The 22,739-nt window shown below is 39.7% G+C and overlaps 1 long non-coding RNA gene across 1 annotated transcript in view; it reads left to right on the top strand.

Annotated features, from left to right (window-relative positions):
• The first annotated feature begins 1,265 nt into the window (after positions 1 to 1,265).
• LOC139186914 (uncharacterized) overlaps positions 1,266 to 22,739 on the top strand; it is a 97,472-nt gene continuing 75,998 nt past the window's right edge. Inside the window, exon 1 of the long non-coding RNA XR_011570602.1 lies at positions 1,266 to 1,961. This is a non-coding gene — a long non-coding RNA (uncharacterized lncRNA). The remainder of the gene's footprint in view (positions 1,962 to 22,739) is intronic.

Genomic DNA, 22,739 nt, shown 5'->3' on the forward strand with positions numbered 1-22,739 from the left:
CCAGGGGGTCTTCCCGAGCTAGGGACAGAACCTATGTCTCCTATGTCTCCTACATTGGCAGACAGATTCTTTAGTGCTGAGTCACCTGGGAAGTCCCATGGTATATTGTTAAAAACCTATGAGAATGTCTAAAATTAAAAACTGATAATGTCAAGTGATGCAGAGCACACAGAACAACTGAAACACTCCAACTTTGCTGGTGGGAACACAAAGTGGTGTAGCCATTTTGGGAAAGAGTTTAGCAGTTTCTTATAATGTTGAACATACATACTTGCCACATGATTCAGCAACTACATACATAAGAGAAATGAAAACTCACATATATACAAATGCCTTGTACATGAATGTTTCCAGTGTCTCTACTCATAATCACACACACACAAACTAGAATGACAAACGAAAAAGAAAAAATAAAATTAGAAAAATAAAAATACATTGGAAAAAATAAAAATGAAACAACACAAGGGCAAAAATAAATACAATTAAAATTAAAAAATAGATAAATAACTGGAACAACCCCAAATACCCTTCAACTAAAAAACAGATAAACTGAGATTCATCACACAATGGAATACTACTCAACAAGGAAAAATTTTTCATAGAGAAAGCAACAGGGATGATGTGATGGTAGTACGGTAAGTAAAAGAAGTCAGACTCAAAAGCTACATACTGTAAGTTTCTATTTAATGACATTCTATAAAAGGCAGAATTTGAGGAACCAAAAATAGATCGGTAGCTGCCAGGGGGTGAGAGTGGGAGCAGGGATTAATTACAAAGGAGCGATGTGAGAAAATCTGAGGAAGTGATAGAACATTTCTGTATCTGAAACTGTTGTTGTTACAAAACTACATGCTGAACCTGTTGTCTATGCGTATAGACCCGTCCAAAAAAGAGTTCATTTTACTGCACATTCATTTTTTTAACTGAGTAAAATAAAACAGAAAAAAAAAAAGTCAAGGTGTTTGAGCTGGTATGGCTAAAAGGAAATGATTAAAAGGGTCAACACTATAAGAGATCTCAGAGAAGTAGAAAGAAAACCAAAAATATGTAGAGTCGTGGGAGGGAAAGGAAAAGAGCCTTTCTAGAAGCAGATGATAGCAAATTCAGTCAATGATAAAAAAAAACATTATTGTTGATTTTAGGAAGACCTGTTTGAGCAAAAGAGTTTGCCCATTTAGCAACTACTTTATTCTTTCCTAGGTCAGCAACACACTGGTTTGACATTTAACTAACCACTGTCGTAAGAGGTCTGGACTTCACAGGTGGCACTAGTGGTAAAGAACCCATCTGCCAATGCAGGAGACATAAGATGCAAGTTCAGTCCCTGGTTAGGAAGATCCCCTGGAGGAGGGCATGGCAACCCATTCCAGTATTCTTGCCAGGAGAACTTCTTGGACAGAGGAGCTTGCTGGGCTATAGTCTATAGGGTCACAAATAGCCGGATGTGGCTGAAGCAATTTAGCACACAACGATAAGAAAAGACTAGGGTAATTACTAGATGAGGCTTCAGGTTCAAGAAACGAAGTTTTAAACTTGGGGATACGCTTGAGAATGTAAGATACAGGGGCAAAGGATTCACAGAGGAAGAGGAGACTGAAGAAGCTGATGGAAGAGAGGACATGGCCCCTCGGAAGGTGAAGAGAGAAGTTAGCCTTGAAGGAAGGGAGTGAGTGGCCTCTTTTCTCTTGAGTGGGGGAAAAGGCCAGAGCTAAAACAGAGCTTCTCAGGTGGCGCTAGTGGTAAAGAATCCACCTGCCCATGGCACCTCACTCCAGTATTCTTGCCTGGAAAATTCCATAGACATAGGAGCCTGTGCGCTACACCCATGGGGTTGCAAAGAGTTGGACACGGCTGAGCATCTGAGCACAAAGACAGTGAAACAGAGACACCGAGAGACACAGGGCTGACGCTGAAGTGATTATTCCAAACGGCTCTGCACGTCATTCTTCTCTCTAGTGATGGTAAGTCTTCATACAGTTTATTTTTTACTGTGGTAACTTCAAAACGGCTGGTGACTTTCTGTTGTTTTCTTTCTGTAGCTTGTCTTGAGCAAGCGAACCCTACTCAGTGATGTATTCAGGAACGTGTTAAATTAGTGCCCCCTTGTGGCCTCAGGGAAGAATGGGGCCCATTGTATTGAATACATCTGCAAACAAGCCCCCAGACTCAAGATGCTCTATAAAAGACCACATCCATTGGTTGCTTCTTTCCCCTAAGGTAACGAGGATTTAGTCAAGGGTCGCCTTGAATAAACTGTTTGTTGTTGTTGTTGTTTAGTCGTTAAGTCCTGTTCAGCTCTTCTGTGGCCTGACGAGGGTCCTCTGTCTGTGGGATTTTCCAGGCAAGAATGCTAGAGTGAGCTGCCATTTCCTTCTCCAGGGGATTTTCCTTACCCAGGGATCAAACGCACATCTCTTGCATTGGCAGGTGTAATCTTTACCATTAAGCCACCAGGAAGCCCAACAGGGATAATGTGCAAGGAGAAATGTTAATAACAAGTAAAAATAATGTTTGAATGAATTCTACTTCCAGATGTGTTCAAGTATGTTCACAGCTTTCATTCAGACAAGACTTGTGAGTATATAACTTCTGGCATGAACAGAAAAAGGAGAGTAAAAATGGTTCTGAAATTGCTGATGATTCCTAAGCTGTTACTTAATGGGCATCATTCATAAATCTATTTGTAAGGCTATGGACCAATGACTGAAGCAATGGAAACCAATTTGCTATGGTGTTTGGAATGAGAGACTTGGGATATAGATGTTCAACTTCAGCAAACTCGAGGCAATTTTTCATGAAAAGGCCTAAGAATTGATCAAATTTGATATATGTCATACCATGTTTGCCAATTAAATAAAAACCCTACAGAGACACACATAGTGCTTTAATTGCAAAAATAACACCTACACTCAGGAGAAGTACAGCGAGAATCCTCATGATTCCCATTACCTCTAATTGGAATCAAACAGCAAAATCCCTGACCTCCATGAGGCATATTCATTTCACAGCTGACATTTGTTTTCTTTTTTTCCTTCTCAGCTGATATTTTAAAATTATCACACAAGCAGAAAAACGTTTTAGGACTCTGTTTAGTTCAATATTCTAGCCTTGACTTGTAGGATTACCTTCAGAGGCCAGGCCGAGTCCTTTCTCCACACTACTTTAGAGCCATATGGCCAAATGAAAACAGAATCAGGTCATTGTAGCTTTTCCTTCTAAGCTGTCTTGTAAATGGGAAAGTGCTGTGGTGAAGCAGAGAGAAGTGTGAATTTCCACACTCATAACCAGCAAACAAAGAAATAAATTACTTTATGGTTTCCATCCTTAAATGGAAACAAAATGGCCTCCTCTTTGACTCATGACAATTTAGTCCATTTCATCTGAGTTGTTCCCAGAGGTCAAGCCCTTCCAGATCTGGAAATGATTTAATATGGCAAAAGTGAGCAGCAGGATGTACCCAAATGTTTATATTCAGGTTGACTGTAAAAGGCTGATAACCTGAAAGCTGAAATTTATAACAGCTTCAGGGCTACTGTGGTATTTATTTCTTGAATTGGCCTGGTTGAGGATTAATAAATCTATTGAGAAGTACCATGGGGAATTCCCTCTCAGGCTATTTGAATGGTGAAGAAGAATTAAAGTAATGTGGCTGATAGCTGAAATGGTACCTGGTGACTTCACTGAGTCAAACAGCAGCAAACACCTAAATAAAACTAAAAAATGCAGTAAATTACCCTAGAAATTTGACCTGTCTGATTGTCAAATACACAAACATACATAAAAGTATAGACACAATAACTTGCTTGTGATATTGTTCTCAGGATCCATTGGGATTTTTTATGGAGAAACTACTTTACCAGTTCAGTTCACTTCAGTTCAGTCACTCAGTCGTGTCCGACTCTTTGCAACCCCATAAACTGCATCATGCCAGGCCTCCCTGTCCATCACCAACTCCCAGAGTTTACCCAAATTCATGTCCATTGAGTTGGTGATGCCATCCAACCATCTCATCCTCTGTTGTCCCCTTCTCCTCCTACCCTCAATCTTTCCCAGCATCAGGGTCTTTTAAAATGAGTAAGCCCTTTGCATCAAGTGGCCAAAGTATTGGAGCTTCATCAATCCTTCCAATGAACACCCAGGACTGATCTCCTTTAGGATGGACTGGTTGGATCTCCTTGCAGTCGAAGGGACTCTCAAGAGTCTCCTCCAACACCACAGTTCAAAAGCCTCATCTTCGGTGCTCAGCTTTCTTTATAGTCCCAACTCTCACATCCATACATGACCACTGGAAAAACTACAGCCTTGACTAGACAGACCTTTGTTGACAAAGTAATGTCTCTACTTTTCAATATGCTGTCTAGGTTGGTCAAAACTTTCCTTCCAAGGAGTTAAGTGTCTTTTAATTTCATGGCTGCAGTCACCAACTGCAGTAATTTTGGAGCCCAAGAAAATAAAGTCTGACATTGTTTCCACTGTTTCCCCATCTATTTCCCATGAAGTGACGGGACCGGATGCCATGATCTTAGTTTTCTGAATGTTGAGCTTTAAGCCAACTTTCTCATTCTCCTCTTTCACTTTCATCTTTAGTTCTTCTTCACTTTCTGCCATTAGGGTGATGTCATCTGCATATCTGAGGTTATTGATATTTCTCCCGGCAATCTTGATTCCAGCTTGTGCTTCATCCAGCCCAGCATTTCTCATGATGTACTCTGCATAGAAATTAAATAAGCAGGGTGACAATATACAGCCTTGACATATTCCTTTTCCTATTTGGAACCAGTCTGTTGTTCCATGTCCAGTTCTAACTGTCGCTTCCAGACCTGCATACAGATTTCTCAGGAGGCAGGTCCGGTGGTCTGGTATTCCCATCTTTCAGAATTTTCCACAGTTTATTGTGATCCACACAGTCAAAGGCTTTGGCTTAGTCAATAAAGCAGAAATAGATGTTTTTCTGGAACTCTCTTGCTTTTTCCATGATCCAGTGGATGTTGGCAATTTGAGCTCTGGTTCCTCTGTGTTTTCTAAACCCAGCTTGAACATCAGCAAGTTCACGGTTCACATATTGCTGAAGCCTGGCTTGGAGAATTTTGAGCATTACTTTACTAGTGTGTGAGATGAATGCAATTGTGAGGTAGTTTGAGCATTCTTTGGCATTGCCTTTCTTTGGGATTGGAATGAAAACTGACCTTTTCCAGTCCTGTGGCCACTGCTGAGTTTTCCAGATTTGCTGACAAACTGAGTGTAGCACTTTCACAGCATCATCATTTAGGATTTGAAATAGCTCAACTGGAATTCCATCACCTCCTTTAGCTTTGTTAGTAGTGATGCTTTCTAAGGCCCACTTGACTTCACATTCCAGGATGTCTGACTCTAGGTGAGTGATCACACCATCGTGATTATTTGGGTGGTGAAGAACTTTTTTGTATAGTTCTTCTGTTTATTCTTGCCACCTCTTCTTCATATCTTCTGCTTCTGTTAGGTCTATCCCATTTCTGTCCTTTATCGAGCCCATATTTGCATGAAATGTTTGTTCCCTTGGTATCTCCAATTTTCTTGATGAGATCTCTAATCTTTCCCATTCTGTTGTTTTCCTCTATTTCTTAGCATTGATCACTGAGGAAGGCTTTCTTATCTCTCCTTGCTGTTCTTTGGAACTCTGCATTCAAATGGGTATATCTTTCCTTTCCTCCTTTGCTTTTCACTTTTCTTCTTTTCACAGCTATTTGTAAAACCTCCTCAGACAGTCATTTTGCTTTTTTTGCATTTCTTTTCCATGGGGATGGTCTTGCTCCCTGTCTCCTGTACAATGTCACGAACCTTTGTCCTTAGTTCATCAGGCACTCTGTCTATCAGATCTAGTCCCTTAAATCTATTTCTCACTTCTACTGTATAATCTTTATACTAAGGTCTATTTCATATAAAACCAACCAGAAGCATAAAGTCACCTGAGAGTAGTGCTAAATTAGAAATAGGAATTGATATAGACATAAATTTAGAAATCTGCCATAGGGAGGATCCATGTAAGCTAATGAATTTCTCAAGATTTGGAACATATTAATAGAAAAGGACAAGCAGAAGGTCAAGAGAGATAACTGGTAGATACAAATCTACCATCTCATTTGTCTTCATCACAACCTGCCATTATATATTCATTTAGTGTCAGTTGCTCAGTCATGTCTGACTCTTTGTGACCCCATGGACTGCAGCACACCAGGCTTCCCTGTCCACCACCAACTCCCAGAGTTTACTGAAACTCATGTCCATCACATCGATGATGCCATCCAACCATCTCATCCTCTGTCGTCCCCTTCTTCTCTTGCCTTCAATATTTCCCAGCAACAGAGTCTTTTCAAATGAGTTAGTTCCTCGCATCACGTGGCCAAAGTACTGGAGTTTCAGCTTCAGCATCAGTCTTTCCAATGAATATTCAGGACTGATTTCCTTTAAGATTGACTGGTTGGATATCCTTGTGGTCCAAGGGACTCTCAAGAGTCTTCTCCAACACCACAGTTCAAAAGCATCAATTGTTCAGCATTCAGCCTTCTGTATAGTCCAACTCTCACATCCATACATGACTACTGGAAAAACCAAAGTTTTGACTAGACAGACCTTTGTTGGTAACGTAATGTCTCTGCTTTTTAAAACACTGTCTGGGTTGGTCATAGCATTTCTTCCAAGGAGCAAGCATCTTTTAATTTCATGGCTGCAGTCACCATGATTTTAGAGCCAAAAAAAAAAAAACAAAGTCTGTCACTGTTTCCACTGTTTCCCCATCTATTTTCCATGAAGTGGATGGGACTGGATGCTGTGATCTTAGTTTTCTGAAGGTTGAGTTTTAAGCCAACTTTTTCACTCTCCTCTTTCACTTTCATCAAGAGGCTCTTTAGTTCTTCTTCACTTTCTGCTATAAGGGTGGTGTCATCTGCATATCTGAGGTTATTGATATTTCTCCCAGCAATCTTGATTCTAGCTTGTGCTTCTTCCAGCCTACCATTTCGCATGATGTATTATGCACATAAGTTAAATAAGCAGGGTAACAATATACAGCCTTGATGTACTCCTTTTCCTATTTGGAACCAGTCTGTTGTTCCATGTCCAGTTCTAACTGTTGCTTCCTGACCTGCATATAGGTTTCTCAAGAGGCAGGTCAGGTGGTCTGGTATTCCCATATCTTTAAGAATTTTCCATAGTTTGTTGTGATCCACACAGTCCAAGGCTTTGGCATAGTCAATAAAGCAGAAATAGATGTTTTTCCGGAACTCTCCTGCTTTTTTTGATGACCCAGCAGATGCTGTCAATTTGATCTCTGGTTTCTCTGTGTTTTCTAAATCTAGCTTGAACATCTGGAAGTTCACATTTCATGTACTGTTGAAGCCTGGCTTGGAGAATTTTGAGCATTACTTGACTAGTGTGTGAGATGAGTGCAATTGTGAAGTAGTTTGAGCATTCTTTGGCATTGCCTTTCTTTGGGATTGGAATGAAAACTGACCTTTTCCAGTCCTGTGGCCACTGCTGAGTTTTCCAGATTTGCTGACAAACTGAGTGCAGCACTTTCACAGCATCATCTTTCAGGCTTTGGAATAGCTCAACTGGAATTCCATCACCTCCTTTAGCTTTGTTCGTAGTGATGCTTTCTAAGGCCCACTTGACTTCACATTCCAGGATGTCTGGTTCTGTGTGAGTGATCACACCATTGTGGTTATCTGGTGTGGTTATCATGGTTATCATGATCTTCTTTGTACAGTTCTTTTGTGTATTCTTGCCACCTCTTCTTATCTTCTGCTTCTGTTAGGTCCATACCATTTCTGTCCTTTGTTGTGCTCATCTTTGCATGAAGTTTTCCCTTGGTATCTCTACTTCAAAGCCTAGATCATTGCTTGTCATGCCCTAGGTACTCCAAAGAAAACACACAGAGCTGCTGAATGAGGTGAAGAAAAATACAAAGAAAAGAGATGAGAACCAGGAGAAAAAATGTGGGAAGAATCACAAGAAATAGGTTACTCAGTGCTGTCAGACAAAGCTGAAAGGTACAGATATTTAAGAAAAAATCTAGGAAAGGTCTGTATACTGGGATAATGCATTGTAGAGAGGTTTAGTGGAAGTGAGAGCAAGCAGGCCATGTCATGAGCGGCATAGCAAGCCTGCTACTGAAAAATAAGTCTCTTTTCAGTTATACAAAACATTTGTTAATTTGCAATGAAAAAAGCAGGAGGCATAATAAAATAATATGAGGAGGTATTAACATAGGTATGTTCCCCAGATGGTCACCTTTCACCTTCCTTATGTGCTTTTTAATATGCAACATAAATGTGGGATGGAATACAGGACAAAGTCTCTTACCAATTATTTGGAAAAGCTTCCAAAATTAAGATTGCTCATGGAATCGGGATTGAAATGTATTTCGAATAGATTAAGTGATATTCTTTCGCAGCACACTGAATTTTCTATTTTGATCAGGTTAATATCAACATGACTTCATTGTTTGCAAGTGTTCATGTTGAGGGCAGGAAAAGTGACCCCAGAGGTTTCTACTGTACAGGGAAAGCAACCTGAGATATCTATGTGCTCTGAATATGTACAATGAGCCACCTAATATTTCTGAATTATCATTACTGTTCAAGGGCACCCAGCCAGAGTAAGTGTGTGTACTGAAATTCTATGGGGGTCTAACTTGAGCTTGCGACAAGTACACATAAAATCTAATATAAAAGGTCACCATTAAGTGTGTGTGTGTGTGTGTGTGTGTGTGAACAGTTATCCTGTGACTCACCAAAACACACTCAACCATAACTCCCCTCCAGCAGCACAGCCAACAACCTCTAGTCACTGTGGCCTCCTGCCTGTCATCACTAGTGAGAGAGATGGAAGCCAACTGGGAATGAGCTGGGACACGGGTGCCTGGAACATACATACAGGCCATCAGAGTTCTGATTGCAACTTCAGTGTGTGGGGGGCCAACTTGGAAAATGCTTAAAAACACTGGCTTTTTTTTTTTTTAATGGTATGAGTTCAGGAATCTGATTCAGAGAGGAAAAGAATAATGAACTGTATATTTTTAATAAACAGAAGAGAATCCCACCTGGGGACTTGATTGGGGGATTCTGTTTGTGATGGTTAATGGCTGTTTTATGTGCACTTGAGAGTGGTTCAGGAGCCCCAGGCTGAAGCATCACACATTGAAGTTAGATGTGAAGACCTGCCTCAGTGCATCCTTATGAAGATAGGAACTTTGCTATAAACTTTTCAAAGGAGACAGCATTTTGGAACACTTGAAATCAATTACACAAAAGGCCTATAATGAATCAGGTATATGAATTTTGAATTATCCCCAGTTGGGAATTTCTGGGCAAGTATGTGTAGATTTAAGGGAAAGAATAGTCTTCAAAGAAAGCTCAGGTATCCAAGGATGTTGAGTCATCTGGCTTTGAATATTGTATTGTTTTCTCCATTGTCCAGATTTTTTCTCTTGGTCTATGCACCATATTTAAAATAGGGTCATAATTAAGGAAACTTTTAGAGTCAAAGGAAAGGGGCTTGGAGATGGCTGAATTGAGATGGAGGTGACCTTTTCCAGAAAAGAAGAGAGGCACGGGAGTGTTGGGGTCAGGCAACCAGATTAGGGACTTCTGACCCCAAATGAGTGGTTTAACTAGTTCTGCAACCCTAAATTAACCTTCCTGAGCATAACATTTTTATCACCTGTAAAACAGGGATAATGGTATCTACTGTGCAGTGATGTTAATCAGATTAGCACTGATTTAAATAAACACCTGACATACAATTGGTACTCGTAGTCATGATTGCATCTGTCCCTTCACATTCCTCACCCAGAGCTAGTTGTACCATATTGCATTGTATATATTGTAATGTTTATCTCTAGAAATGTGGTAGATAAGCACCCAGCTAAATTTGATCTGAATTTTACATTTCAGATAGATAACGATCTTTGGAGTTTAAGTAAGTCCTATGCAATTTGGAGAATATACTTAACACTAAAAAATTAGTTGTTACTGATTTAAAATTCAAATTTAGCTGAGCAACTGACATTTTAATTTGCTCAATCTGGCAAACCTGCCTACTCAATATGTATTCCCTATTTATCTCTTTCTAACAGCACGGAGATTTTCATTCTGATAATGAACCCTCTCCTGCAGTGCAGAGTCTACATGGCTTAAGGCAATCAACACTTTTCATCCTCCTGGCCAAAGTAACTGGATTTTTTTGGTAGGCATGTGATCTAAGTCACAGTGAATTTAGGCCTCTTGTTTGGAACACAAAATTAGAAATATTTGCTCTCTCTTAGGTGTGATCAAGAAGAAAGAACTCCGCACATTGTTGGTAATCATTTAGCTACTGTGTGAGGAACTGACCCATAGAAAATACAAAGCCAGGGTTACAGCTGGGGAGTTACCCTTCTGGGGCTAGCAGTAGAATCAGTTTCCCTTGAAGTACAGGGCGTATGGGGAAGAGATGGACACCTGATGGACACCTGAACAAAACCCTCTTTCTCCCTTTTTTTCCTTTTGTTTAAGGAAGGAAGAAGGAAGAATTGATGCATCATAGGTAAGAGTATCCAGTACAGGGTGAAAATAGGAACTAAGAAAAAGCATGTCCTTCTGTGAGTTCAAATGCTTTAGTTGCAAGTAGTAGAAAAACCTAACTTAGCTAAACAATAAAGGGAATTTATAGGTTCTTGTAACATAAAAATCCCAAGGGTAGGTGAGTTTCAGGGGAAGCTGTTTATTTAACAGTGAAATATGACAACAGAGAGAAAAGGGGAGGGGGCTTGTTCTTTTTTTTTTTAAGTTAGCCACTGCTTCTATTTTTATGATTCCATAATTTTATGATGATTTGGCAAACTCAAAATGCAGCTGCACTCATTAGTTTCCCAAATTAATATTTATATAACTTGATGCAGCATTGGGGCCAAATTTTTAGTAGAACTTTACAAACATTTCATTGCACGTCAGTCTTATCTGCTTAGAAGTGCAAGCATCACATTTTCCTATACACATCCCAGAATTACTTCTGCCAATTCAAGATTTCATGATAAGTTTGCATTTGTAAGCTTCATTTCCTGATTCCTTGATTTGTGCACTTGCAAATTACAATTCTGTGCATGTTCAATAGAATTAAGATAGTCAAAATTCTGTAACCACCTTACTGCATGAATTTAGATCTCAGATATTTTATAATAATACTTTTCCCACAGCTGATTTTAATAAAATCTATAAAAATAATAATTATGAAAATAAAGAGCATATGATAAGAAATCTTCCTTTCAACCCAGCAATCATATTAAACACATTTGGGTCTAACAAACATATTCTTATATACATGAAGCTACCAATATGCATATAATAGGAGATCTTTTATCCAGGAATATGAAACTAGAAACATCCAAACAGTGGAATTATTGTGAAGTATTTTTTTTAATTCTCATCCATTAAAAAAAATTATATATTGAAAGATTTGAAAATAATATAGCTAGATATTTTCCAGGGAACAGCAGCTCACTGTTGCCCTGTAAACTGAAAGATGGCAGAGTAAAGTTGTCACCTGGTAGGTTTGTGGGTATCATACTATATTAACCACCTTAGCTCTCAGCTGACACATAGTTCAGAAGACAATTACTTTAAAGTGTTATTTTCCAGTCATGCAAATATGTGTTACATAAATCATTCCTTAATTAGGATAATGGAAAGAAATACCCTGAGAATGTACCTAGTGGGATGGAGTCTTTCCTAATTGATGGGCTCCATAGGAATGCAGACATCTCAGACCCAGAAATACTATTGGACTAAGATACATTTCAGACCATCCCAGTGAATTCTTCCCTACTAGAAATAACATTGTATTAATAATTAAAATAAAAATGGCTTGTGTTTACTGAGCTATTATTATGTCTGGAGCTAAGAGTTTGACTTTCAAAGTGAAGCCCTGTCTTCACTTTGTAGATAAGCATTTTGCTAAGTCCAGAGAAATGCCAGGCCACTTGGACCAAAGTCTCTCTAATAGCAGAGCTAACAAGAACACAGGTCATGCTGGGTCATAATGGGGATCATACACAGTAGGCTACACCTTTTAGACTGGAGCTTTGTGAGACAGGCGCTCGTGTTCCCATTGTGTAGAAGAGGGAAGCTAGTCATTTGCCAAACTCACTCACTCATTTTTCAGTTTTTATTAATTTAATATAAAAAGTTTAGGAATGCAGATGACCTCTCCCTTGACAAAAAGAGATGTTCTGTGACAGAGCTAAGATGAGCTAAGGAAATTTTGTGGAATGACTGATTTGAAAGTGTTAATTTTCAAGAGAATCTTCAGCTTTGAAACTACTACTTTTTAGTCAGCATAAACAAGGTAGCTTAATACAAGCAATAATATATTAAACCCATATATTTTCCACCCAAAAGACAAAGAAATAAAACTTCACAGACAACATTAACTTTGAGATATGCTTTCCTCACCATGCATTCAAACAGCATGCACAAGCTCTAGTATTGGCATTGCTGAGAAATTGGTTCTTTTATGTCATTTAAATGGCACTATAGTCTTCCATTCAGGGTCTGGCTAAAACTCAAAAAACAACAAACTACAAATGAAGACCTTTCTTTTCAAATTATTCTTTTGTTCTGTCCAAGTTAGGGAAATTGGTATTCCAGCAGAAAGCTGCTGCTTTAAGCAGAACAGTCTTTAATATGGAAAGATTCTTCCTTAGATTGCTAAAAGTTTTGCAGTTCTACTTTTAGTCATTATTACTATAATCTACCATCAAGAAATCTCTTTCACAGTGAGGTCAGGAAAAGTATATGGAATCTTCTAATGGTCAGGTTCTCCATTTCACTTTCTACTCTGTTACCCTCGAGAAGTGGGGCAGGATCCAGAGTTTAATAACATGGGATTCAAAGTTTATGTACATACATGTGTGTGAACATGTGCTTTAACCTTTTTACACCTGTCACCTTGGAAAAGATCACTTGTCCTTTTAAACCTCAGTTTCCTCATCAGTACAAGAAAGGCATTGGACTAGGTCAGTTCAGTTCAGTGGCTCAGTTGTGTTCGACTCTTTGCAACCCCATGAATCGCAGCACGCCAGGCCTTCCTGTCCATCACCAACCCCTGGAGTTCACTCAGACTCAAGTCCATCGAGTTAGTGATGCCATCCAGCCATCTCATCCTCTGTCGTCCCCTCCTCCTCCCACCCCCAATCCCTCCCAGCATCAGAGTCTTTTCCAATGAGTCAACTCTTCGCATGAGGTGGCCAAAGTACTGGAGTTTCAGCTTTAGCATCATTCCTTCCAAAGAAATCCCAGGGCTGATCTCCTTCAGAATGGACTGGTTGGATCTCCTTGCAGTTCAAGGGACTCTCAGGAGTCTTCTCCAACACCACAGTTCAAAAGCATCAATTCTTCGGCGCTCAGCCTTCTTCACAGTCCAACTCTCACATCCATACATGACCACAGGAAAAACCATAGCCTTGACTAGATGAAACTTTGTTGGCAAAGTAATGTCCCTGCTTTTGAATATACTATCTAGGTTGGTCATAACTTTCCTTCCAAGGAGTAAGCATCTTTTAATTTCATGGCTGCAGTCACCATCAGCAGACTAGGTCAGCCACTCTCAAAGAATGGTCTGGCAGCATCTGAGGTTTCCTAAGGCCTTTTCAAGCAGCCTTATGAGCTTTCAAGCCCTTTCATGAGCCTTTCAAGCTCATGGTTAAAACTATTTTCCTGATGACACTAAATACTGATTATATTATTTTTTCACTCTCACACTTTCACTTGTGAAGAGTGCAGTTTTCTGGAACCTCCATGCTACGTGATGATGTCATCATCCTGAATGTGTTCTTATGTAACCTTGTGTTTCAAAATCATTTTTAGTCTTAAATATCTAATATCATAAATTTCAATAAATACAATTCACATAAAATCTAATAGGGCTCTCAACAGTTTAGGAGTTAACAGGAGTCTTAAACCTAGAGAGGTGGGATGGGGGAGTGGCAGGGAAGTTCAAGAGAGAGGGACTATATATATATACTTATTGCTGATTCACATCGTTGAATGGCAGAAACCAATACAACACTGTAAAGCAATTATCCTCTAATTAAAAATTTTTAAAAGTCTTAAAATCAAAAAGTCTTTTAAAAAAAGTCTTTTAAAAGACTTTTTAAAAAAAGTGTTAAGATCAAAATCAAAAATTTGAAAATTGGTGGGCCAGATCATCTCTGCCTCAGTGGTTTCCAGTGGCTTGTGCTAGGGTTAAAATGTCCTTTTCTTTTTTTAAGGTGATGACGGTAGATTTTAAATACTTTTTAAAAGTTCCTACTTGGTAAGAGAAAAGTGATACCCTTTGTGAGTACCTCCATTAAAAAAATTATTACACTGCTAGTTTATATAGATGCAGCCCTATGAACCCTTTTCGTGACCTCCTATGTTACCTATGATTTTCTGTGACCTTCTATGATTTAAAGACAAAAAACATTAGTTTCTGTGTAGATTGTTACTACCCAAATAGGTATTGATGGTGTTCTATGAAATTGTCCTTAGGCCCTCAAAGCATTTAGATAGAGTTTGTACTTAAGTGAAAACCTAATTAAGTGTAAGAACATATTTACACATGACCAATTCTCTAATATCAGATTCAACCCTGCTTTGTCTTTACCTGGGCTTTTCTAGATTTCCCACTATAGACTTCAAGTCAGATCCTGAGACTTGAGCCAAAAGCTAATTCCTCAAATATGATTTTAAGGTGTCAGGAAGATGGATTGATTGATAACAAACTCTTTCAGTAGGTGTGCAAAAAAAAAAAAAAAAAATGCCTGCTGGCCAACTCCAAGAGGAAAATTCCCAATTCAAACAATACTTCTCCTTGCAACACTTTCTTATTTGATGGATTACTTCTGGATAAGTTATAAAACTGAAAGTTCAATTTTAAACAGGACCTTTTATTCTGAAAGAATTGCAACTCAGGATAATATCAGTGAATGTTTTCTTTCCCAAACCAATTATATGGTAAAATAGGATTTTTGTATTCATTTAATCTACATAAAGTCCATAGCATTAAATGAGAGATCAGCGGGTTGTTTCCAAAGCACTTTGCACTTTTGCAGTGCTGAAGGAGGCTTATTTATTTTTTATTTTCAGCCTTTCTCTTTAATTGGCTTTCCACTACATAGTGCTTATTTCTTGATTTTTAAAAAGAACTTCTTATTATTCTTCTCCATTATCTCATCTTTTTTCCTCTTTGTTGGACTGAAGTGACAAGGGGCCTTGAATCCATGATGAAAGAAAATGTAATTGAGCCTAGGGAGCTAACCACAGGAAAATCTGAGTTCGAACTCTGGCACTGTCTCCCCTTCATTATCAAACCCTGGAGTTCCATAATTGAGAAAATGTATATTGTTAGAATACTTCATGGAGATGTTGTAAAGATCACTGAGTACATTTCCTTTAACATTAGTAGTCTAAAAAGTGAGGCAGAGAAAAGCGCTTTTCCAAATGCACTCCACTTGAGTGAGGATACAAGATCTTGGAAGCAACTTTCTCCCCAGATGTCAGTCAAGTCAGTAACAGCAGAAACAAGGTGATTAGAAGTATGCTTTTTCACTTGTAGGGAGTTGTAATTAGCATAATTTCTTTTGGAGGGACTCTGAGGGACCTGTTGCCTAGGAAGTAAGTAGAACCTGTTCTTGTTGTGAAAATGATTTCATTCTGGTATGGGTTTCAAATGTAGGTGAAAGGACCAGGGAGCAGGTCTCAATCTGATGTCTGCCTACACTGACCGCTTGTCTTTTAATTTGCTCTCTGGGAAATTGCTAGTTAATGATTTTCCGTGCAGAATCCCTTTGATCACTGCAAAGTTCAACTATGCTTTCATGGAAAAACCCTCACAATTGTGACATCGCTGTCTACAGCAGTCTTCTTCGACTTGGCACTATGGACATTAGGGGGTGGATAATTCTTTGGTTGGGAGTGGGAAGCTTTCCTGGGCATCATAAGATGTTTAATAGCAATTGTGACCTCTACACACTAGATGTCAGTGGTGACAAACACGAATGTCTCCAGACATTGCCAACTGGAAGGAAAAATCACCCTCGATTTGAGAACTGCTAGTCTATGGAGTCAAAGAATGTTAGAATCAGACATGGTGCTCAGGGCTGGTGCACTGGGATGACCCTGAGGGATGGGATGGGGAGGGAGGTGGGAGAGGGGTTCAGGATGGGGAACACAAGTACACCCATGGCTGATACATGTCAATGTATGGCAAAAACCACTACAATACTGTAAAGTAATTAGCCTCCAATTAAAATAAATTAATTTTTAAAAAAGAATCAGAAAAAATATTCACATTGTATCATTCTTTGTTTCCCCTAAAATTACATCTCATTTACCACTTGTGGTATACTTGATGATTTTAGGTAGAAAGCAGCAATGAAAAAGTGAAAAGTGAAAGTCACTCAGTCGTGTCCGACTCTTTGCGACCCCATAAACTATACAGTCCATGAAATTCTCCAGGCCAGAATACTGGAGTTGGTAGCCTTTCCCTTCTCCAGGGGATCTTCCCAACCCAAGGATCAAACCCAGGTCTCCCGCATTGCAGGCAGATTCTTTACCAGCTGAGCCACAAGGGAAGCCCAAGAATACTGGAGTGGGGAGCCTATCCCTTCTCCAGAAGATCTTCCTGACCCAGAGATCCAACCGGGGTCTCCTGCATTGCAGGCAGATTCTTTAACAACTGAGCTATCAGGGAAGCCCCAGAAAGCAGCATTAAATGGCACTGAATCTTGTTGTTGTTTAGTTGCTAAGTTGTGTCTGATTCTTTGCGGCCCCATGGACAGTAGCCCACCAGGCTACTCTATTCATGGGATTTCCCAGACAAGAAAACTGGAGTGGGTTGCCATTTCTTTCTCCACGGGATCTTCCTGACCCAGGGACTGAAACTACATTTCCTATATTGACAGGTGAATCTTGTAGTGGGGAGTAATCATATTTGCACATGTTCTCTGTAATTAAGAACAAAGTATTTAGTAGCAGAGCCTCTTCAACACCTCTCTAATATTTGCACATGGTAGCTGCCAAAGCTAGTGGGGCCTCAGGTGCACAGCTCTCAGCAGACATTATCTAGATCTTTTTATGTTATTTATTAAGTATGGTTATCTTCTGTTTATGATAAGTAGTACTGGTTCTCCATTTGCCCTCTTGATGTAAAAGTATCTTTTAAAATTAAAGTATTTGGTAATCACATTGGAAAACATTTACCAATCACTAGGTAATTCCACTCCTAGGTATCTATCCCACAGAATGTGGATTTATAGTCGCCAAAAGACATGTGAAGAATGTTCTAACAACCCTGTTTATTAAAGTCCCAAATTGGGCATTATCCAGATGTCCATCCACAATTCATCGGGGATACTCACACAATGAAACATACATCCAGGAGAAGAATGAACCAAGAATGTGGTAATGTAGATAAATCTCACAAGCAAAATGTTGACTCAAGGAAGCCAAACCAGGCAAAAACAATCTATTTAGTTAGAAGTCAGGATAATAGCAACCCTTATTGAATAGTGATTGCACAGGGCATGAAGAAACTTTTGGGTACTGGTGATATTCTGCTTCTTCATTTGGTGGCATGGGTGTGTTCTGTATATAAAATTTCATCTATCATATAATTATGACGTGTGTGTGTGTGTGGGTGGGTGGGTGGGTGTGTGTGTTATGGGCTTCCCGGTGGCTCAGATGGTAAAGAATCTGCCGGCAAAGTGGGAGACCCAAGTTTGATCCCTCTGGAGAAGGAACTGGAGACGCAATCCAATATTCTTGCCTGGAGAATCCCATGAACAGAGAAACCTGGCAGACTAGAGTCCATGGGGTCACAAGCAGTCAGATACAACTAAGCTACCAACACACATGAAAACACACACACATATATATGCATTATAGAATATACTAAATTTCAATAAAATTTCAAAATTAAAAGTAAAATAGTAAGTGAATTGAGACATATATTATCAGCTCAGTATCAGTTCAGTCACTCAGTCGTGTCTGACTCTTTGCGACCCCACGAATCACAGCACGCCAGGCCTCCCTGTCCATCACCATCTCAAGGAGTTCACTCAGACTCAAGTCCATCAAGTCAGTGATGCCATCCAGCCATCTCATCCTCTGTCATCCCCTTCTTCTCCTGCCCCCATCCCTCCCAGCATCAGAGTCTTTTCCAATGAGTCAACTCTTCATATGAGGTGGACAAGTATTGGAATTTCAGCTTTAGCATCATTCCTTCCAAAGAACACCCAGGGCTGATCTCCTTTAGAATGGACTGGTTGGATCTCCTTGCAGTCCAAGGGACTCTCAAGAGTCTTCTCCAACACCACAGTTCAAAAGCATCAATTCTTCGGAGCTCAGCTTTCTTCACAGTCCAACTCTCACACCCATACATGACCACTGGAAAAACCATAGCCTTAACTAGACGGACCTTTGTAGGCAATGTAATGTCTCTGCTTTAGAATATGCTATCCTGGTTGGTCATAACTTTTCTTCCAAAGGGTAAATGTCTTTTAATTTAATGGCTGCAATCACCATCTGCAGTGATTTTTGAGGCCAAAAATATAAAGTCTGACACTATTTCCACTGTTTCCCCATCTATTTCCCATGAAGTGATGGGACCGGATGCCATGATCTTCGTTTTCTGAATGTTGAGCTTTAAGCCAACCTTTTCACTCTCCTCTTTCACTTTCATCAAGAGGCTTTTTAGTTCCTCTTCACTTTCTGCCATAAGGGTGGTGTCATCTGCATATCTGAGGTTATTGATATTTCTCCCAGCTTGTGCTTCTTCCAGCCCAGCGTTTCTCATGATGTACTCTGCATAGAAGTTAAATAAGCAGGGTGACAAAATACAGCCTTGACGTACTCCTTTTCCTACTTGGAACCAGTCTGTTGTTCCATGTCCAGTTCTAACTGTTGCTTCCTGACCTGCATATAGGTTTCTCAAGAGGCAGGTCAGGTGGTCTGGTACTCCCATCTCTTTCAGAATTTTCCACAGTTTATTGTGATCCACACAGTCAAAGGCTTTGGCTTAGTCAATAAAGCAGAAATAGATGTTTTTCTGGAACTCTCTTGCTTTTACCATGATCCAGCTGCTGCTGCGGATGTTGGCAATTTGATCTCTGGTTCCTCTGCCTTTTCTAAAACCAGATAGAACATCTGGAAGTTCACGGTTCACGTATTGCTGAAGCCTGGCTTGGAGAATTTTGAGCATTACTTTACTAGCGTGTGAGATGGGTGCAATTGTGTGGTAGTTTGAGCATTCTTTGGCATTGCCTTTCTTTGGGATTGGAATGAAAACTGACCTTTTCCAGTCCTGTGGCCACTGCTGAGTTTTCCAAATGTGCTGGCATATTGAGTGCAGTACTTTCACAGCATCATCTTTCAGAATTTGAAATAGCTCAACTGGAATTCCATCACCCCCACTAGCTTTGTTTGTAGAGACGCTTTTTCTAAGGCCCACTTGACTTCACATTCCAGTATGTCTGGCTCTAGGTGAGTGATCACACCATCATGATTATCTTGGTCATGAAGATCTTTTTTGTGCAGTTCTTCTGTTTATTCTTGCCGCCCCTTCTTCATATGTTCTGCTTCTGTTAGGTCCATACCATTTCTGTCCTTTATCGAGCCCATCTTTGCATGAAATATTCCCTTGGTATCTCTAATTTTCTTGAAGAGATCTCTAGTCTTTCCCATTCTGTTGTTTTCCTCTACTTCTTTGCATTGATCGCTGAGGAAGGCTTTCTCGTCTCTCTTGGCTATTCTTTGGAACTCTGCATTCAGATGCTTGTGTCTTTCCTTTCCTCCTTTGCTTTTCACTTCTCTTCACGGCTATTTGTAAGGCCTCCCCAGTCATTTTGCTTTTTTGCATTTCTTTTCCATGGGGATGGTCTTGATCCCTGTCTCCTGTACAATGTCACAAACCTCTGCCCATAGTTCATCAGGCACTGTATCAAATCTAGTCCCTTAAATCTATTTCTCACTTCCTCTGTATAATCATAAGGGATTTGATTTAGGTCATACCTGAATGGTCTAGTGGTTTCCCCCCCCTTTCTTCAATTTAAGTCTGAATTTGGCAATAAGGAGTTCATGATCTGAGCCACAGTCAGCTCCCGGTCTTGTTTTTGCTGACTGTATAGAGTTTCTCCATCTTTGGCTGCAAAGAATATAATCAATCTGATTTTGGTATTGACCATCTGGTGATGTCCATGTGTAGAGTCTTCTCTTGTGTTGTTGGAAGAGGGTGTTTGCTATGACCAGTGCGTTCTCTTGTCAAAACTCTATTAGCATTTGCCCTGCTTCATTCCATATTCCAAGGCCAAATTTGCCTGTTACTCCAGGTGTTTCTTGACTTCCTACTTTTGCATTCCAGTCCCCTATAATGAAAAGGACATCTTTTTTGGGTGTTAGTTCTAAAAGGTCTTGTAGTCTTCATAGAACCATTCAGCTTCAGCTTCTTCAGCGTTACTGGTTGGGGCATACCCTGGATCACTGTGCTATTGAATGGTTTGCCTTGGAAATGAACAGAGATCATTCTGTCATTTTTGAGATTGTATCCAAGTACTGCATTTCAGACTCTTTTGTTGACCATGATGGCTACTCCATTTCTTCTAAGGGATTCTTGCCCACAGCAGTAGATATAATGGTCATCTAAGTTAAATTCACCCATTTTGGTCCATTTGAGTTCGCTGATTCCTAGAATGTTGATGTTCACTCTTGCCATCTCCTGTTTGACCACTTCCAAGTTGCCTTGATTCATGGACCTGACATTCCAGGGTCCTATGCAATATTGCTCTTTACAGCATCAGACCTTGCTTCTATCACCAGTCACATCCACAACTGGGTATTGTTTTTGCTTTGGCTCCATCCCTTCATTCTTTCTGGAGTTATTTCTCCAGTGATCTCCTGTAGCATATTGGGCACCTACCGACCTGGGGAGTTTCTCTTTCAGTGTCCTATCATTTTGCCTTTTCATACTGTTCATGGGGTTCTCAAGGCAAGAATACTGAAATGGTTTGCTATTCCCTTCTCCAGTGGACCACATTCTGTCAGACCTCTCCACCATGACCCGTCCATCTTGGGTGGCCCCACACGGCATGGCTTAGTTTCAATGAGTTAAACAGGCTGTGGTCCATGTGATCAGATTGGCTAGTCTTCTGTGATTATGGTTTCAGTGTGTCTGCCCTCTGATGCCCTCTCACAACACCTACCATCTCTCCTAATGGACTTTATATTTGGCATATCTTAGCATGAAAATGGCAAGGCTTGTTTGCCTTCATAACATATTTTAATGTGGCCAGCTTACAGTTGCTTTGTTTATAATGGTGTGACCCCAGGCTTAAAGTTCTGGAAGAAGTTTTCCGTTTCATTGTGATGAGAAATGTGACTTCAACAGATTTACAACTACTGTGTCCTTAGGATGATTATTCTTCTAGACGGAAACACTTTTCTGCACATTGCATGATAAGCAATGCTGCACTCTGGGAGTCCAGCCAGCTCCATGGGGCACAGGGCTTTATGGAAATTTCAGTGTGAATAGTATACTAAATGTTTCTGTATCAGTATTAGAAATTATGTACATGACACAATAAATGATTAAGCTATTATTCTCAAAGGCTACTAAGTCTCCTCATATATTAAATCACAGTGAAAATAACATTGATCTTCAGCTTACATTACATTATTTGATTTCTAAAGGTGATTTTTGAAGCTTACCACTAAGATTTTTTTATTTCACAGGCCAAAATTACGTCAACAGAAAGGTCTTAATTGCTGTCTTGTTGATGTGTTTGGGTACAATGAAAGGCCCTTGTTTTTACTTCCATGTGACAGTCACATCAGTCTGAAAGAACAGGAAAAGCTACTACGATGAAAACCTCTGCAGCAAAGGGACTCAACCTCTGCAAGTTTACAAGTTGTTGGATTTCAAACGGCATGAGAGGAAATCCTTCGGGCCGGAAGTTGACATGTCATTCTGTAGCCCTCAGCCTGACCTTCCCCAAACATTAGCTCAGACACAAAAGACAACTCTGCTCCAAATGACTTTTTTACCTTCAGGCTGGTAACCCTATCATCTTCCTTAATGACACCTCTGCCACCTTCCACTCTTGTCAGGAAGGAAACCTTTGAATTCTTTGAAGCTCAAAGCCAGTGATGTTCTTCACAGTGACCTTGAGGGGCTGATCACTCCTCAGTCCTTGGCAACTACAGATTAATTTCTATTATTTGGCCCCAAGAAAACTGTCAAGGAGCTATGGATTCATGTAAGCCTCCCTGATGGGCTGAGTCTGTTTAAATTTATTTGCAGGTGAATTTGTTTGTGATTGATCATTTTGATGGGAATTCTAGAACTATCACTAGGCTATTTAAACCCCTCTCTATTAGAAAAATAGTGTGAAATATCAGTGGATGTGAACATATTTGCCTCCATGTAAGGACTGAAAAACTGTTAGAAGAAAAAAAAAACGAGGTTAAACTGTTCTATTTTTTTTTTTTTTTTTAACTAAACCAAAAGAAGCAGAGCCAAATACTCGATTTGAGGGCTGGCCTCAAATAGTTTCCTGTAATGAAAATTGGGAGGAGAGAAACAATCCAAAGTCAGTGAGAACCAAATTTGATTTAAATAAAGCTGTTAGAAGCTTTAGTACTTCTAAAAAGCAAAGTACTTTCCCTTACTTTCTTTTCCATTTAAAAAAT

This window comes from Bos indicus, chromosome 14, assembly GCF_029378745.1.
Source record: "Bos indicus isolate NIAB-ARS_2022 breed Sahiwal x Tharparkar chromosome 14, NIAB-ARS_B.indTharparkar_mat_pri_1.0, whole genome shotgun sequence".
In the NCBI taxonomy this organism is placed as follows: Eukaryota; Metazoa; Chordata; class Mammalia; order Artiodactyla; family Bovidae; genus Bos; species Bos indicus.